At 30.0% G+C, this 13615-nt stretch overlaps 2 pseudogenes; both read left to right on the top strand.

Annotated features, from left to right (window-relative positions):
* The first annotated feature begins 19 nt into the window (after nt 1–19).
* Nucleotides 20–2667, top strand: LOC145564619 (replication protein A 70 kDa DNA-binding subunit B-like; annotated as a pseudogene).
* Nucleotides 2668–4952: 2285 nt separating this feature from the next.
* Nucleotides 4953–13210, top strand: LOC145564618 (uncharacterized; annotated as a pseudogene).
* The last annotated feature ends 405 nt before the right edge of the window (nt 13211–13615 follow it).

The raw sequence follows: 13615 nt of genomic DNA, 5'->3' as shown, positions 1-13615 counted from the left end.
GTTAATTAATATATTTTTAATGGCGTTTACTATGATATCTGATCTCACCCCTCTTAAAGAATCATGGAGAATAAAAGTCCGAATTGTGAGGCTATGGTATCAACCTGACTATTCCAATCCAAAAAAAATTAACTCACTTGAGTTAATTTTAGTTGATGAGAAGGTACACTATTATAGGTTCATAATTATTTTCTTCTTTTTTATACGTTTACTTTTTGTAATATGTTTACTTGTAAATTATAATGCAAAATTGATTTTGATATGATAATGTTTAAAACGCAGGGATCTAAAATACAAGCAACTATCAAAGAATCACTCATTCGACGATTTGAAGGGCTTGTGAAAGAGGGCACTTCCCGTATTATCTCTAGCTTCGGAATGATTACTAATGCTGGCAAACATTTGGCTACTAGCCATGCCTATAAAGTGAACTTCTATTATAGGACTATTGTTAGGGATTGTGAAGATGCACAACTTCCTCAATACGGATTTGATTTTGTGTCCTTCGACAAAATCCTCAAACAACAGGTCAATGAGTTGATTTTAGTAGGTACGATTTATTATATCAATGTATTAACCATTTTTTATAATTTCGTGTTTTTAAATTATCAACTAATATTTTTATAAATAATTACAGATGTTATTGGAGAGCTTACCGGCATGGGCGATCTTATCAATATTTCAAAAAATGATACTCCTAATCACAAATTGACAATTGAGCTAGAAGACTTGCAGTAAGGAATTTATCAATTCGAATTAGCCTATATACTTGACAATATTGATATTTGTTATTATACATATAAGGCACTAACTTATACGAAGTATAATGGAATTTTATATAAATATTAAAACTCTTTTTTATGTGTTAACTTCAATTACAATTATCTTCTATTTTGTAGCAAAAACAAGCTGACTTGTGCCTTGTATGGAAAATATGCTGAACAACTGTCGGAGTCTACTACTAAAGATGACATCCAAGGACCCATAATTGTAGTACTACAATTTGCTAAGATTAAGAGTTTTAGAGGTGATATTTTATTAAATATATATTGATATTATGATAAGTAATTTTCGTCCAAATTTAATAATTGTATTAAGAAAATTACCATGATCATAACTTATCTAGATGAAGTTTCCATATCAAATTCATTATGGGCGACAAAATTATTCATCAATAATGAGGATATACCTGAGGTGCAAGATTACAAACGAAGGTATTATACACTGTTTATCATATTGTACATTATAATTTTCTTACAATTTAATTGAAACTTATATTTTTTAATTATTATTTTAGTGTTCAAGGTGAAAAAAATTCACAATCGCATGTAATAAGTCACTTGTCAAGTCAAAATTCACATTCAATATCAGATGAATTCTTAAATTTGAATGAACGAAAGCAACTGGACGAGATTTGTGAGACTAATGAGGTAAACCATATAAGTTTTATAAAACAAAATTTTATGCTGGAAATTATATTGACATTATAATAAATTATTAACTTTTTTTTTAATATATATTTTTGGATAGGAATGCTTTTGTGTGACTTATGCTACTATTATTGCTATTGAAAATGATAGCAAGTGGTATTATAACTCATGCAAGAATTGTAACAAAAAGGCTGACTATGAAGGTGGTGGAAAATATTGGTGCAAAAAATGTGACTCACACGTCAAATCTGCACTGCCGAGGTAATTGGTGTTATATTATTGAATTGCAATTGTTATTAAATTTTGATTAGGATTTATTATTGAAAAAACAACTCTTATGTCATGTTCCAATAACATTTTCTACAGGTATAAACTTACAATAATAGTAGAGGATGATAGTGGAACTGCCAGTTTTATTATGTTTGATCAGGAAGTTTATCAAATTTTGCAAATATCTGCAGTGGATTTGAAAGAGAAGTTATCAAAGGTGTATAATTTTAATCACATATAATGTTGGCTTTGTATACACTCATTATAATAGTTTTGACCAATGATAGTAATTATCAACTATTTTAAAATGTTTGCTTCGATTGATTCTTCAATAATTGTGACATATATTTGTAGGATGGCAAAGATGATTCATTTACGGAAGAACTTGACATGCTTATCGATAGGAAATTTTTGTTTCGATTTCATATCTCTAAATACAATCTTAGTCATAGTTGGGATATGTATACTGTCCTAAGAATAAGTGATGATGAACAATTGATCAAATCATTCTTGGATGTCAACGGTGGTTTGCAGGTAATTAATAATTCATATTATTAAATTCAATAAATATTTATCCTTAATAAAGCTTTAAGCTATTATTTAATTCATCATGTTTCAGGAAAAGGGTGTGGAGATTGAGTCTATTGATGAATCAAGTAAATCTTCGGTCGACAAAGATAAGGTCATATATTAAAAATCTACCAAAATTCTCTACTTTAATTTTTTTTTTTTTTTTTTATAATATGTATTGATATATATACTCCGTATTTGTGTTTTGTAGGAATTGGCCACCGTTGTATGTGATAATGAAAACCCTAATGTATCCTTTGTCACTCCAACAAAAAGACCTCTTGATGATGCTACAAATGTAGAGATTGATGATGAAACAAGTTCGGCACAACGCTCTACTAACAAAAAGAAGGTCGTGGTTAAGATTGAAAAGGAAGACAATACCAACAATGGATGATTTTCAGCTACTTTTAATGTTTTATATAATAAAAAATATTTAGGACCTCTTAATAATGTTAGTATTTTGAATACAAAATAAATTATCTACATTATGAGTTTTTCAATGACTATATGGAGTGTTTCTTTGAACGGTTTTATCTTAATAATATGCTAATCTTAGTAAATTTATATCTTCAATTTTTATTAATAGCATGATATTTTTATTTATTTTTTTACAAAAATAGCATGATATTTTGAATGTGATAATCAATGAATATAGTTTACATTAGATTCCTTAACCATGTGAGACACTAATGTAGTATAAGTACAATACTTTGACCATATTTTTTTTACCATTGTACTAAAAACATCTGTAGCCATGTATAATACATTTGGATTGATTTTTATTTATATTTTCATTATATTAAACAAGTTTAGAAGCGCGTGCACAACAAAAAAAAAATTATAACAGAGAGGAATGTAATAAATATATACGAAGTACATGGTCAGCTATGATACATTATGAATTACTTCGTAAAAGATTAATCTCACTTGATCTCTGTCATCACTTCATGGTTTATCTCATTGTGCTTTAACTCTCAAGCATACAAAGTTAAATCAATTATTGAGTAACTCTAAACATCAAAATATTTCACACAAACTTTTGTATTCTAGATTTAATTAAATTCAGCAACATAAAAATAGAAAGAATAGAGTACTAACCCTTACTATTTAGCTTCACATTGTAGCAGACTTGTAATTAATCTTTAATACGAAGTATTTGTTTGACAAATTTTTTTTTTTAATGGAATATTTGTTTGACAATTAATACAAAGTAATGTGAATTTTGCAATAAGCCAATAATGAAAGTAAATGGTTTGAACTTAAAATTGGGAGAACAATGAGAACAAAGTGAATTCAAAGAAACTTGTAAGTAAATGATTTTGATATACACCGATTAAAATGAGTTACCATAATTCATGGCGCAATTAGAATTGGGAGGTGTAAGTATAATGTTAATAAATTATTTAGAGAGGGTAAAATGGTCCATTCAAAAATTCCCAACCAAAAACACCTCTTCTCTTTATATATTACATAGATAATCTTTTGTATTTCCTAATAATAATATAATTACAAATATCAATGGTCAAAGTTGAATATTAACATGTGTGTGATAGTTAAAATGTTGCGATTAATATGAAACGAAAGAGTTATTCAATAAAAAATGGAATATTCTAAGTATCTTATTCTACAAATTACGTCATCTACATACAATATAATGTTAAAAAGGTTTGAAAATTCTCAAAATATTCCAGACATATGCACATGCAAGGTAAAGTAAGGAAATTATAAGATAAAATATCTTAGTATGTGTATACATATAAATAATAAAAGTTATGTAAAGAAAAAAAATTACTTAATATAAAAGATATCAAAATTACATTATATATGGTAATTCGTATGAAGTTATGTAATAGATCCAAAGAAAATTAGTAATATTTTTAAACTCAACTTTTAAACCCATATTCTTTTAACAAACCTTATGATTGGTAACCGGATAATCAAGACTTAATTTCCCTCCTTAATCAAGACTTAATTTCCCTCCTTAATCAAGACTTTCTTTAATCTTCTCCAACTACTCCTCTGCCAGCGCCATTAATGACTATTCAACCTCTGTATTTTTTTTTTTTTTATAATTTTCTGGTTTCTTTGATGCCCAGTTGAATGTTGTGAACTGAATTGTTGCGAGAAACGGAGGAAATTCGTGGACTTGGTGTACTGTACGAAAAACAACAATTGCAAATTGGGAATTGCGATAGATTGATTTTTCTCAATTTCGACTTGCTTAGTACTAATTACAGATAACTTATCTAAACTCTTATATAATTTTGATTGGGTTTTGTCAATTTCAAAGTGATTTGTTGTATTTGGTGATGTATTGATTATAGTATGAACTTGCCAGCGCCATTACTAATTAGGGAATTTTGATTGTTTTTTTTTTTTTCTGAATTCTATATATATTAGGGAAAATTTGGACGCTCGTAGTGATTAGTGACAGACATGTCTTCAATGGCTTCCGTTGTTGAAATTTATTCATTATGTGGTTAATTGTCTTTTATTTATTCCATTTGTCTCCCATATTTATATAATATAATATAATATAATATAACTTCTTTATATAGTAGTTTCATGTTTATGAACTAATTCTTATAACTCTATTATTGAGAGTAAACTTTAATTCATGCATGAATCTTAATTGAAACACTTAATTAATCTGTTTTGCATTTTATAAAAGATTTTTCTATGGATCCAAATTTTGCGAAATTTGCAAGACTAAGGAGGAAGGCTATTCTAACAAGGAAGCGTCAAAGAAAAGAAATTGATTACTCTGGTACTTTTTCAATACCCATACATCTCTTACGTACTCAAAATGAAATAAGAACGCTATTTACAAGTACGTATATATGATCAAAGCTAACATTTAATTTATTGATTTAGGTTCTACAGACCAAGCAACAAAAACAAGGCTACAAAGAGAGCAATCATTCAATAGTGGTCAGCTTTGGGTGACATTTCAAATGGTCAGGTCCATCATATTTTGATCAACATTTTATATTTTACATACTTTACTTCTAATTCATCAATTAATAATTCATAATCAATATAGTATAAGTGGAGACTTCCTATGCATAATATCCTAATCTTGAGAGTATGTGATGTACGTAGTATGAATTTAGCTACATTTTGTGTTGAATGTGCAATAGTGTATGAGCTAAAATTTATATGTGAAATAATTTGTTGATATTATATGCTAATCCTCACGTATTGTATTTTTCATGAAGCAAATCATATTCACAACTTAATTCAAAGAAATGATGTTTTCATCCAATGTGATGGTACTCAAGCAAAGAAAAGGTCTAACTCTAAATCCATCAGAAGTACAACATTTGCTTCTACTTCAAGTTCGGGTAAGTAATTAGATTTATTCAATTGTATGGAATAGTAACTTTTAATTTTTTTTTTGCAACACTCAAGGTGATTTTCTACGATACAGTAAAAGATATTTTAGCAACTAATCTATGCTAATCATCACTATTTGTATTGTTTCATGAAGCGAATCATGCTGACAACCGAATTCAAAGTGATGGTGTGGCTCAAGATAAGACAAGGTCTATCACAAAATCTGTCACAAGTACTATGTCAAATTGTGCTACTACTTCAAGTACTGGTAAGTAATCAAATTCATTCTATAATATTATAGTTTATATAGTATAGCTTGAAGGTTTAGATTGTGCAAATGAAGACGTGTTACATGAGCCATAACTCAATTTCTATCAATAACACTTTTAATAATTATATACTCAAGGAGATCAAGGTATATTACAAATATAAGTATTGAGATTAAATTTAAGTTATATATCTATTTAATTTTAATGTACTTTTGATGAACTATTGATAATTAATTTAATCTACAACAAAACGTATTAATATTTTAACTATTTAGCAAAAAAAAAAAAAAAAAAGAAAAAAAAAGTCTAAACTAACAATATTTTTTTAATGTTTACTTAGAGTATTGGGACATTGGAGATCCGACTTGTATTTGTAAATTTTGTGGAGCCATGTTATGGTACGAGGATCGATTAGAGAAGAAACGTGGCTCATCAAAAGATCCAAAGTTTTCATTATGTTGTATGCAAGGAAAAGTGCAGTTACCTTTACTAAAAGAACCACCACCACCCCTTAATGGTCTTTTAAAGAAGGAGGATCCTAGAAGTAACCATTTTCTAGAAAACATAAGACCTTATAACAGTATGCACTCATTTACCTCAATGGGAGGAAGGATCGATTCAACAATTAATCATGGTAGAGGGCCTTATACCTTTAGATTGCATGGTCAAAATTATCACAAAATAGGAAGTTTGTTACCGACTTCCGGATCATCTCCGAAATTTGCTCAATTGTACATCTATGACACTGAAAATGAGATTTCCAACAGAAAGTTTAATATGAGGTGTGTAACATTTATCTTTCATACATGAAATATTATTCATTCAATTGAAGGATATTATTATTACAAATATAATACTAACACTTTTTTTTTTGGGATTTTTTTTTTTTTTTTTTTTGCATAACTATTTAAGAAATTCTGATGATTTTGATGATGGGATTATTAATGATCTCAAAACTATGCTTGATCTACACAACCCTCTTGCTCAAGCTTTTAGGATGGCAAGGGATCGTTTTATTTCTAATGCTTCTCAAGATGTTAAGCTAAAGCTTATCGGAAGTAGGGGAACAGATGGGCGGACATACAACCTCCCAAGTGCATCCGAAGTGGCAGCACTTATTGTTGGTGATGTAGGAAGTTCTACAGATAGGGATATTATTGTGGAGAAACAATCTGGTGCACTTCAACGCATCAACGAGTTACACCCTTCTTACCTCGCTTTACAATATCCATTATTATTTCCATATGGTGAGGATGGTTATAGGATTGATATTCCCATTAAGGGACACTGGAGCTACGAGGAAAAGGTCTAGGCTAAGTATGAGAGAGTTTTTTGCATTTAGGATTATCGACAGACTCAATGAAGCCGCGACACTATTGTTGTCAAAAAAATTATTCCAACAATTTTTGGTTGATGCTTATACAATGATCGAGGCAGAGAGACTTTCTTACATCCGAACACACCAAAAATAGCTAAGATCAGAATTATACAAGAATCTTGCTGATGCCGTAATGAGAGGAGACACAGAGCCATCTTCCACCGGAAAGAGAGTAGTTTTACCTTCATCATTTACGGCTGGACCAAGATATAAGATGGAGAATTATCAAGATGCAATGGCCCTTTGCAAGTGGTATGGATATCCGGATTTATTTATTACATTTACTTGTAATCCAAAATGGCCAGAAATCACAAGGTTCGTTGAAAAGAGAGGTTTGAAGCCAGAGGATAGACCAGATATCCTTTGTAGAGTTTTTAAAATGAAGCTAGATCGCTTAATAAGTGATCTAAAGGAGCAAAAGATATTTCCCTTCGAAGTTAATGCTTGTAAGTCATCTCTTTTTCTCTGTTTGAATATATCTTTTAATTTGGTCGTCAATTTATTGTTTCATGTGGTTTTGCGAGAGAGTGCAAAAGAAAATTTAGATTAAATAAAGTAAAAATACGTAGTAAAATATATCAATACTCATGAAAATTAATTTATTGCATTTTTTTTAAAAAAAATTATCATTATTTTCTAAAATTTGCAGTAAACTAATTTGGAGGTAGTAGTGGGTGATGGATATTCTTTTATATGTTGATGTATATAATATGTCGTATATGTTTTAATGTGGACTTATTCCTCTTGAACTTCAAAGGAATATTGAAATGGTTGTAACCATATAAAAATGTTAAGATTTTTATTAGGCTTACAAGATAGTGGGGGACACTATTAATTCCATCTCTCTTCGTTTCTACAACAACATTATCAATCATATTTAGTCCTAATGGAATATTCTAGCTTTTAAGGGATTGCTCAAACCAAACTCAAACTACTTATAACAACATTTGGATATTATATTTAGATGGTATCAAGAATAAAAGAATGACATGATTTATATCGACTTGATATGAAATTTTAAATGATTAATTCAAATTGGTTTTTTTTTACTTTAAATTATATAAGTTATGCATCTTGTTATGTTTTGATATATTTTTTTATTTTTTATTTACTAATTAATTGAGTTTAATAATTTCAGTGGTTTACACAATAGAGTTCCAAAAGAGAGGATTGCCTCATGCTCACATTCTTCTTTTTTTACATCGTGAAAGCAAGATTTCTAATGATCAAGAAATTGATAAAATCATATATGCTGAAATTCCTGATCCAAAACAAGACCCCAAGTTGTATAAAGTTGTGGGAGATCACACGATGCATGGTCCTTGCGGTGAATTAAATCGAAACTCTCCTTGCATGAAAGAGGGTAGGTGCTCGAAACATTTCCCAAAAAAATTTATCCAAGAAACAAGTGTTGATGAAGAAGGGTATCCGATGTATAGAAGACGAGACAATGGAAGATTTATTGAAAAGAATGGAGTAAAGTTGGATAACAGATTTGTTGTTCCATATAATCCAACACTCCTCCTAAAATATGGTGCTCATATCAACATTGAGTGGTGTAATCAACATAGGTCGATCAAGTACTTATTTAAATATATAAATAAAGGAAATGATCGGATCACTGCTGCCATTTCTAAAGGATCTGAAGGACCTTGTGATAATGTTGATGAAATTCAAGCATACTACGACTGCAGGTATGATTTCATGTACTTATTTAAAATTTTAGTCGCACAATAACTTATTTAAATTACACATGTAATGAAATTTAGTTCATGGAAAATACGTACTTAGTCAATGGCAGAAATTTGCCATGCTTATACTATGGTCGTTTTATTGCTGCTCTTGATATCACAATATGTGACTATTTCCTAGATTTAAGGTTATGATTGTTGATTGGAGGGAGGAAACATTGCATGTCTTCAGCAAAAATGTGCTCGTGAAACAAATTGCTAATGCTCAAAGCATATAAAAGAGTTCAATGGCCTCCATCTAAAAACATGCTATAAAAGCTTATATGTTACAATATGCTTTGCTTAATCATCCACAACAACTACAAGTGTCACTAGGTCAATTAGATGATTGAATTGCCTTTTTTTCCCCTCATACTAGAAAAGATTAGATTGTTATAGTATATTGCTATTGTATAGTACAGATTAGTACCTCGTATGTACTAAAAATTTATCCAAAAACAATAATGTATGGAACTAAGAGTTTGAAAATGTTTTGTTCAACTTCATCTTCTGAAGGAAGTCCATTATCTATTTTTAATTTTATTTTAATTTAATTTATTGTTTGAAGGTATATTTCACCCTGTGAAGCAGTGTGGAGAATTTTTGGATTTGACATGCATTATAGAACTCCTTCTGTCGAAAGACTAAGTTTTCATCTTCCTGGTGAGCAAAATGTCGTGTTCGAAGATGATGATCCAATAGATGCGGTATTAAATAAACCTTCCATTGGGAAATCTCAGTTTTTGGCATGGATGGAATGTAATAAAAAAGATGCGAGAGCTAGAAAGCTCACTTATGTTGAGTTTCCAACAAAGTATGTGTGGAAAGAAGGCAGGTGGGAAGAAAGGCAACGTTCATTTTCTATTGGAAGAATTTATCATGTCCCTCCAGGTTGTGGTGAAAAGTACTATTTGAGAATTTTGTTGAACCATATGAGAGGTCCGACATGTTATGAAGATATTAGATCAGTCAATGGTGTTTTATACTCATCTTTTAAAGAAGCTTGCTATGCAAGAGGGTTGTTAGATGATGACAAAGAGTACATTGATGGAATCACGGAAGCAAGTTTTTGGGGAACTGCAACCTACCTTAGGAGCCTTTTTGCATTATTGTTATTGTCAGATAGTCTATCAAGACTAGAACATGTGTGGAATGCGACATGGCATTTACTATCGGAGGATATTCTTCACAAACAAAGGCGTTGCCTACAAATTCAAGGTAAGCAAATATTTGTTTGTCAATACTTGAGATTAAATTTAAGTTTAATAGTTAATTTGTAATTAAGATTAAGCTATATATATTAATTGATTTGATTGTTTTTTTTTTGATACTTCATTCATAATATATAGCCAATATAGGTGACCATTTTAATTCCCTTGATATGTTATTTCTTAAGCTGTTAGATTTGGATTATTTATTAGGTGGGTCTTTGTATACTATAAACATATGTCGTTCCACTAGCCGTAACTCTATGCTTATAACTTGTACAATGTATATATTCTCTAACTTGTAATGCAATTCTCATGGAATCAATTTTATAAAATGCAAATTCCTTAATTTATATCCCAATTTTATGTATAGAATATTTCTTATTTCTAAGGCTATTATATATATAATCAAATGCAAATTACCATAAGTAAATTTCCTATATATAAATATTAGAATAGTATACTTTGAATATCCTTTTTTTAAAGAATATTATCTTAATCTGTAAGATATTTTAAATCTTAATTAGTTTCCTCATTCGTTCTCCCTAGAATATTATGTTTATAATGAAAGAAGATAATTCCTCAAATATTAACAACCCTATCAAATGCATTATATACACTGTAAGCTACGTATGGTAAACTATAAAGTAGGCCTAATTTCCTACAATTAATGGAAGACAAATATACACTAAGCATATATTTTTTTTGGTGCAAATATACACTAAGCATATATAACTATAACTAATATACAATAAGAATACATTGATACTTATCAATATATTCTAACATATAATATTATTACTATTTCTTATAAGATATTTAATATGATGTGATCATGTGAATGCAAATTACCATGACTTACGTAACGAACTCACTTTTTGTTCTTTTTTTTTTACACCTAACTAACTCAATTTTGATTAAAAAAAAAAGACTTTTTATTTTTTTTTATTTTACATACTTTACGTTATATCCTTTTGGTTTTCATATGTTATTCTTTATTTTCATGCATGTGAATGCAATTATAAATATCTACACTACTTTACTTTTTTGTAATATATTAGGCCATGTTAACTTTGAGAAGGATAGATGCGTGAAAATTTCCTTGATGCATTTGGATGTTTAGTTGTACGTTTGGTCGCTCATTTCCATTTTTTGTTTTAACAATACATTTGCATAATTGAGTATACATAATTATGTACTACGTACCTCACAATTTTACAATAAGCTTTAATGCAAATCATTGACATAATTTCAACTATATTATAGATTTGCAGTTAACAGATGATCAGCTAAAGAATTTCACTTTATCTGAAATAGAAAATTTTTTACAAAGTAATGGTAGCACACTTCGAAAATATCCCATGATACCTTTTCCAGATGATATGCTAATGTCAGAAGGAAGAAACAAGTTGATTCAAGATGAGTTGCAGTATGATAGATCATCATTACAACAAGAACATGAGGCCCTTTGTTCAAGTCTTACCGATGAGCAGAAAGAGGTGTACAATAAAATCATGAGTGCGGTTTCAAAAGATGAGGGAGGTGTTTTCTTCATATATGGCTATGGTGGCACAGGTAAAACTTTCATTTGGAGAACTCTATGCACTGCTATAAGATCCAAAGGAGAAATTGTGCTCCCTGTTGCTTCAAGTGGAATTGCATCACTTCTCCTTCCCCGGGGAAGAACAGCTCACTCTAGGTTTAAAATACCTTTGAATGTAACAGAAGACTCAACATGCAATATAAAATCGGGAAGTGATTTGGCGGAGCTTTTAAAAAAGACAAAGCTTATCATTTGGGATGAAGCTCCTATGGTAAATAAATTCTGTTTTGAAGCACTAGACAAAAGTTTAAGAGATGTTTTAAGGCCTTCAGAGCAACCATTTGGGGGTAAGGTAGTTGTCTTTGGAGGAGATTTTGGACAAATCCTTCCAGTTATCTCGAAGGGAAGTAGACAAGACATTGTGTTTGCAACAATCAATTCATCTTATTTGTGGAATTTTTGTGAGGTCTTAAAATTGACAAAAAATATGAGGCTTCAAGTAGGACGATCAAATTCAAGTAATACAGATATAAGAGAATTTTCAGAGTGGATATTAAAAATTGGAGATGGTACGGTAGGAGAGCCAAATGATGGTGAAGGTACTATAGAAATTCCTGATGACAATCTGATAAAGGAAGCAACAAATTCGATCGAAGCAATTGTCGATAGTACTTATCCATCTATTCTTCAGAATTTGTGGGATCCAAAAATACTTTCAAGAAAGAGCAATTTTAGCACCAACTCACGAAAATGTTGAAGCTATAAATGATTATGTGTTATCTTTAATGTCAGGTGAAGATAAAGTTTAAATTATTACTTGCTTATAAATGATTACTTCTTAATTTAATATATACGATTTTTATTGACTATTACTTGCTATCTTTAATGCTAGGTGAAGAAATAGAGTACTTGAGTTCTGATAGCATATGTCAAGCAGATACAACCATGGGAATTGAAGACTTTTATCCACCCGAGTTCTTAAACACCATTAGATGCTCCGGTTTGCCAAATCACCGGCTAAGATTGAAGGTTGGTGTTCCTGTCATGCTTCTCAGAAATATTGATCAGTCTTCTTGCTTATGTAATGGTACCCGATTGGTGATAACTCAGCTAGGAAAGTATGTTGTTGAAGCCAAAATAATTTCAAGTAGTAACATTGGGCATAAAGTGTTCATTCCTAGAATGGTCCTAAGCCCATCGGATACTACCACTTTGCCAATCAAGCTTCAGCGTAGACAATTTCCATTGGTAGTTTGTTTTGCTATGACAATAAATAAAAGCCAAGGCCAATCACTCTCACATGTTGGTTTATATCTACCAAGACCGGTTTTTAGTCATGGTCAGCTTTATGTTGCAATCTCCAGAGTTACAAACAAGAAAGGTTTGAAGGTTCTAATATGCGATAAGGACGGAAATATTGCTAACACTACAAACAATGTAGTATACAAAGAAGTATTTCAAAATTTGCCATGAGAAGGTATTACTCAACACTAATTAATATATAAATTAATATTCATCATTTGCTAACATTGTTTTAAATCTACATTGTTAAACTCTCTAATTTTATTGTTAAACTCTCTAACTTTTGTAATCAATTTTTACATTGCAGTGCTATAATTCATGGACTTTTATTAATGCCCAACTAATGGACGAAGTAGGTAGAGATTGAAAGGCATTAAGTACTTTAATTAGATTTTTGTGGTTAGAGTCAAATAATTTAACTTTTATTCAAACATTGTATGTGTTGGGCTGGACCTTAAATAGATTTGTTTGTGTTATTTTTTTCTTCATATAAAACAATTATTTATTGCTTGATTACTTATATGATAAGGGAGCAAGAAGTTTTAACAAAAACACTTCTACAACAACATATCATTC

Source organism: Chenopodium album, chromosome 10 (genome assembly GCF_948465745.1).
Source record: "Chenopodium album chromosome 10, dcCheAlbu1.1, whole genome shotgun sequence".
Taxonomy (NCBI): domain Eukaryota; kingdom Viridiplantae; phylum Streptophyta; class Magnoliopsida; order Caryophyllales; family Amaranthaceae; genus Chenopodium; species Chenopodium album.
This window is presented reverse-complemented; position numbering and strand designations above follow the sequence as displayed.